Genomic DNA, 6,783 nt, shown 5'->3' with positions numbered 1-6,783 from the left:
TTTTCCTCTTGGATCTAACACATTTTTGCGAAGTGCTTTAAGCACTAGGTCACCCTCTTTGATATTCCTGGTTTTGACTTTTTTATTAAAATGTCGTGCCATACGTTGTTGGTAGGTTTGGACATGATGCAAAGCTGCCAAGCGTTTTTCATCAAGCAAGACCAGTTCGTCGTATCTTGCTCTAATCCAGTCGACTTCATCTAGTTGGCTTTCCAATGCGATTCGGAGAGAAGGTATCTCGAGCTCGATTGGTTGTACAGCTTCGACGCCATAGACCAAGGAGAAGGGGGTAGCCCCTGTCGATGTACGAACAGAGGTTCGATAACCCCAAAGGGCAAAATGTAGCTTACTTGGCCAATCTTTATAATTTTCCGTCATCTTTTCGATGATGGTCTTCACGTTTTTGTTGGCCGATTCGACTGCTCCGTTTGTTTGTGGTCTGTAAGGTGATGATCGATGATGTTTTATATGATATTTCTGTAACAATTCCGCACATTCGGCTTGGAAATGTGTTCCATTGTCACTGATCATCTCATGTGGTACCCCATAGCGGCATATAATATTTTTCTCAATGAATTGAGCTACGTGTTTTGCCGTCAGCTTGGCATATGAGGCTGCCTCGACCCATTTGGTGAAGTAGTCGATTGCTACGAGAATGAATTCATGCCCTCCTTGTCCTGGTGGTGAGATTTTGCCAATGATGTCAATGCCACAAGTGGAGAAAGGCCATGGAGAAGTATATGTGTAGAGAAGTGAAGGTGGAACATGCTGTAAGTTTGCATAGATTTGACACTTCATACATTTTTTGACGTACTCGTGACAATCTCGCTCCATAGTAGTCCAATAGTAACCTTGTCGTTGAATTTTTTGGACTAACATCTTTGCATTCATGTGAGTTCCACATATACCAGCATGAAGGTTTTCCATGGTTTTATGTGCTTCTTTCTTGGTTATACATAAGAGATTCCTTCCTGTTGCGGTTCTCTTATGGAGTTCTCCCCCGATGAGCACATACTGTGAGGCCAGGAGCCTCAAAGCACGGCGTGCCCTTTTATCAGTATTAGGAGGATACTCTGCTCTTGTCACATAATTAAGGATGTCTGTATACCATGGTTCTTCGTCTTCCTCCTGTGATTCTTGTTCATCATCAAGTGCATGAACATAAGCTGGTTCATACCTTCTCTCTATGGTCAATGGCATTCTGATCGTGTCAGCTGGAATTCGCACCATTGATGCTAACTTAGCTAGTGCGTCAGCGAACTGGTTTTCTTCTCTTGGCAGATACGTATACTCCACTTCATCTAGTTGCTCCGTGAGAGTTTCCAGGTGAGCTTGATATGTAGCGAGACTTTCACTCCTCACTTTCCATCTCTTAGAGATTTGGTTAATGATTAGTGAAGAGTCACCGTAGATTCTGAGTTTCTTGATTCCCAAGGCGACAGCTGTTTCTAATCCCAAAATGCATGCTTCATATTCTGCGGCATTGTTGAAGACATCAAAGTCGAGCTTCATAGAAATTGGGATGTGTTCTTCATTGGGTGATACGAGCAAGACTCCCACACCACATCCCTTTTGGTTTGAAGCTCCATCGAAATAGAGCGTCCAACTATCGTCTTCGGTCATGAGTAAATCTTCGTCAGGGAAATCATACTCATCTTCTTATTTCTCAGCTTCTTCTAGCGGAAAGTATGCTAAGAAGTCAGAAACTGCAGAACCTTTGATGGCCTTTTGTGGCACAAATCTCAAATCAAATTGAGCTAGATTGACTATCCATCTTGATAATCTGCCGTTAAGTGTTGCTTTCTCGAACAGATATTTGAGAGGATCCATCTTAGACACGACATGCACTGTATGAGTGAGCATGTAATGTCTCAGTTTTTGTGCGGCCCATACAAGTGCGAGACACAACTTCTCGAGTGGCGTGTATCGCGTCTCATATCCTTGGAGTTTCTTGCTCAAGTAATAGATTGCATTCTCCTTGCTTTCGATCTCTTGTGCTAGCATTGCCCCCATCGTTTCTCTTGTGACTGTAAGGTAGAGTCGAAGAGGAAAGTCAGGTATTGTTGGCGCTAGCACGGGTGGGTTTGCCAAATACTCTTTGATTTTGTCGAAAGCCTTTTGGCAGTCATCATCCCATGTGATTGGGACATTCTTCTTAAGCTTCTTGAATATAGGTTCGCATATTGCTGTGAGCTTTGATATGAACCTACTTATGTACTGCAACCTTCCAATGAAGCCTCGAATCTCCTTCTCATTTTTGGGTGGTGGCATGGCCATGATCGCTTTTACTTTTGAAGGATCTATTTCAATCCCTCGAGAACTGATCACATATCCAAGTAATTTGCCTGACGTGACTCCGAATGCACATTTTGCTGGATTTAATCTCATGTTATACTTACGGAGTCTTGCAAAAAATTTGCGAAGTGCGACAATATGGCCTGGGCGATCTTTAGACTTGACAATCATGTCATCAACATAGACCTCCACCTCTTTGTGCATCATGTCATGTAAAAGTGTTGTAGCTGCTCTTTGGTAGGTGGCACCCGCGTTTTTCAACCCGAATGGCATTACCGTATAGCAATATGTACCCCACTGTGTGATGAATGTGGTTTTCTCCATGTCTTCTTCGGCCATCAATACTTGATTATATCCGGCGTAACCATCCATGAATGACAGGAGTGCATGGTTTGCTGTATTATCGACCAGAATGTCAATGTGAGGTAGAGGGAACCCATCTTTTGGGCTTGCTTTATTGAGATCCCTGTAATCAACACACATTCTGACCCTTCCATCCTTCTTTGGAACTGGGACCACATTTGCTATCCATTCCGGATACTTGGATACTCTGATGAAACCTGCGGCCAATTGTTTCCTGATTTCTTCTTTGATTTTGAGAGCCACATCTGGTTTCATTCGACGCAGCTTTTGTTTGACAGGCTTCATACCTGGAATGAGTGGTATCGTATGCTGAGCTATATCCCTGTCAATTCCTGGCATATCTTGGTATGACCAAGCAAATACATCAACAAATTCACTAAGCAAGTTAATTAGCTCTTTGCGTTCATCTTGACTTAGTGTTAATCCAATTTTTACTTCTTTAACAGTCGTATCATTGGAAATATTAATTGTTTCTGTATCTTCAATAACTGCTGTTTTATTTTCGTGTTCTTCCATTGCTTTTATTATTTCTTTGTCATTTTTATCATTAGCAAAGCAATATTGATCAGGGCTAGGGGAATGGCACACATCGTAAGCAAAGGTATTCATTTCATTTAATTCACTGGCTAATACATCAAGAGAGGCAAGGTCAGCTGCGACCTCACCAGAATTATTAGGACTAGAAGGATAAGGCTCAACAAAAGATTCAGGGCTGAACTCTATAGCAGAAAGAGGGTCGGCCTCAAACTCTAAGGACTCATCTACAGACTTAGACTCGGACTCGGACTCGGACCCAGACTCATCAAACATAGGACCCTCGCCAGCGGTTATTTCCAACTTCTCTCCACTTGGCGTAGTGATCCTCAATGTCTTGCGCCATCCCCTTGAAATGTTGTCAGCTTGGACGATTAACTCGGAGGGATCAAACTCCTTGTTTGCTATGACCGCTTGAACGAGCTCAGAGTTATCATTGCAGACCGGCTTGGATTCATTTTTCTCCATTCCAAAAAGAAGGTTAATTCCCAGATCATCAGAGTTCAGGCTGGCTGACTTCTCGACTGTGGAGAGTTCTTCATCGATGAAGTCACAATCGAGGAATACCTCAAATCCTGGTTCACGGATCCCATCATGGACAAATGGTTCGGGGAATTCATAGCATGGGAAGTCTTCCCCTTCTTTGATGTACTGGCCGTTGAGAGTGAACGGATATGGATCCATGGCCATTTCTGTCTTCGTGATTCGAGCATTGTTGCGAGCCTTCAATTTCAACGCAGCCCGTTTCAGGTCTTCCTTTGTCGGCTCGAATCCTAAGCCGAAAGTGTCCTTCTTGACTGCACCAGGATGACCCCAAGATTTAGCCATTTTCTTCTTGAGCCCAAGGGTCATTCCAGGGAAGTGACCTTGCTTCTTCATAATGGCGTTGATACTAGTGTTTGAATAAGGATCGAAGTCGAGATGACACTTTTCCTCTTCTTCGATCGCAAGAACATCATCTAAAGAAAATCCCCACAGATCTTCATCTTCCTCATTGTGTTCAACATGGACGATAGGGGTATCAATAACTTGAATGCGCATAGGAGAAGCATCGATAGTAATCGGAATCCCTCCCACTATGGCTTTCACTTTCTGGTGAAGCGACGACGGAATCGCCTTTAGCTCATGAAGCCAAGGGCGTCCTAATAACAGATTGAAAGAGGCTTTAATGTCCACCACTTGAAACTTGGTGCGACGTTCAATAGCCCCAGTAGTTATATTCAGTACGATGGTACCCACAACTTGACGGCGAGTATTATCGTAAGCTCGAATCCCTTGAGTGGAGGGAGTCAATTCTTCGTTCTTTATACCCAACTTCCTTGCAGTACGGAGTGGGCACACATTGATTGCAGAGCCATTATCAACCAGGCTCATAGGAACATTCATCTGCCTACACACTACAGTGAGGTGTAAGGCCTTATTATGTTGGTCCCCTTCCGGGGGTAGATCCTTATCAGAAAAGGAGATCAGATTGCTGGTACTCGGCAACTCAGTAGTGAGAAAGTTGACCAATCCTTGAGGAGTCATGTCGTCATCAACTCCTATCTTCACCAGAGCATTCATTACAGCCTTTCAATGCTCGTGGGAAGTGGCCAAAAGCTTCCATATATTCATCTCCACCTTGGTCTTTTGCAGCTGTTTGACCACATCGCTATTCACAGGGTCGATGGGATCAAGTATCGGATTTGATTGTGGTGGAGGTGGGTTAGGTTGTTGCAACCGTCCACTTCTGGTGAGAACCTTGACCTCAAGGTCCCCCCAAACATCTTCACTGGTGCCGAGAGATGAACAGGCTATGTCTTTGAGATAGACGTCTTCATCATCACTATCCCAAATCCCATTCACTTCTTCAGTGTTTGAGATAAATACAACTTCCGGCAGAGGTTTATTCACAGGTTGAATGAGTATTGACGGATCAAAGGAGACTTCATCTCCCATGATAGCCAAAGCATCAGAAAGAGGACCTGTTTGAATGTTAGGCTTCTTGCCCCCTGGAGGGACAGGAAGTTGGTTAGCATCTATCAGGTCTTGGATTGCGTCTTTCAGCCTCCAACACTTCTCAGTGTTATGACCCTTGCCTTGATGATACTTGCAATAAGCATTGGGGTCATAATTGGCGGTTCTATTCTCAGGTCGAGGTTCTGGAAATGGTCCAATTGGCATAATCAGTCCCTGACCATGTAGACGGTCATAAGCCGCATCATACGTCATTCCCAAAGGCGTATAAATCCTCCTTTGCCTTTGGGATCTTTGAGTAGAGGCATTAAGGGTCAGCACATCATTGATGTTGATATTGTTAGCAGCATTATTGGGCTTAGAAGACGAAGAAGAAGGAGTGTCGTTCTTCTTGTTTTTCCAAGTGCTGTTGTTATTGCTGCTACCAACAGACTTCATCAGTTCGTCTTCGATATTGATTCCAATATCGTATACAGCATCAAAGGTACTTAGAGGCAGAAACCTCAGGTGTTGCTTGTATTTATGCGTCAGATTGGCAACGAACAAACGAACCATCTCCTTCTCCTTGGGAGGATCCACCAAGAGCGCAGCTGTTTCTCTCCACCTGCTTAGGTAAGTGGTGAAGCCTTCATTCTCTTTCTGTTTGAGAATGGAGAGTTCACGTTCAGAAGTCTTGGCCTGGATGTTACACTTGTACCGATTCATAAAGCTTTCAGTAACATCCTCCCAGGTCGTGACATGCTTGGACTCCAGAGAATAGAACCACTGTTGACAGGCATGTTCTAAGGAAAGAGGAAACACCGTAGGGAAGAGTGTCACATCTACTCCCTTAAGAGCCATAGTTGCAGAAAAAGCCTTCAAATGGAAAAGTGGATTATCAGTAGGCTTGAACTTGGGAATATCAGCAGTGGAAAACTTCTCAGGGAGCTTCTCTCTTATAGACGAGGAGGTGATAGGCTGTTCCACATAAGTGAACTCTTCGGAAATCTTGCTCATTTGTTCCTTGATCTTGTCCATCGCAGCAGTAGTGGCACTGTTTTGCTTGTCTTGCTCTATAGTGCTGACTCTAGTAGTGAGTATCTGCATCATGTCAGACAACCTTTCGATTGTCCTGTTGAGGCTCTCGATGTCTTCCTTAGTGGCCATTGGTTGAAAGTAGACTGGAGACGGATCTTGTGGAGATGACTGAGGTGGTTTCCTTGTACGCCTCTTTGGTACAAGAGGTTGTTGAGGTATGGACTCGAACCGTAACAATCTACTCTTGCTTCTTGCCCAAGTGTTGTGACACCGAAACAAACACACCTTTAATGACCAAACTTGACCTTAACCTATCCGGATTATCGAAGCTCTACTTATTAAAAAAAAGAAAACATGGGAGGATACCATCCGACTTACTCCAAAAAAAAAAAAAACGACACAAACGAAACTTCCCTAAAATACGGTCAAAAGTGGTGCATGACTAAAAAAAGTGCGGACATAATATGTGAGTGATTAGGTGAGGTTATAGACACGTGTTTTGACCGTATAACTAGACACGACTCAATACTGGACACAAAAATCGAGAAAAAAGACTAACGAGACACTTTCCTGGGCACCGTGTCACGGTACAGACTGGCGTGACACGGTTAAGGCTTA

The sequence above is a fragment of the Chenopodium album genome, chromosome 3, assembly GCF_948465745.1.
Source record: "Chenopodium album chromosome 3, dcCheAlbu1.1, whole genome shotgun sequence".
In the NCBI taxonomy this organism is placed as follows: Eukaryota; Viridiplantae; Streptophyta; class Magnoliopsida; order Caryophyllales; family Amaranthaceae; genus Chenopodium; species Chenopodium album.
Note: the sequence above shows the minus strand (reverse complement) of the source record.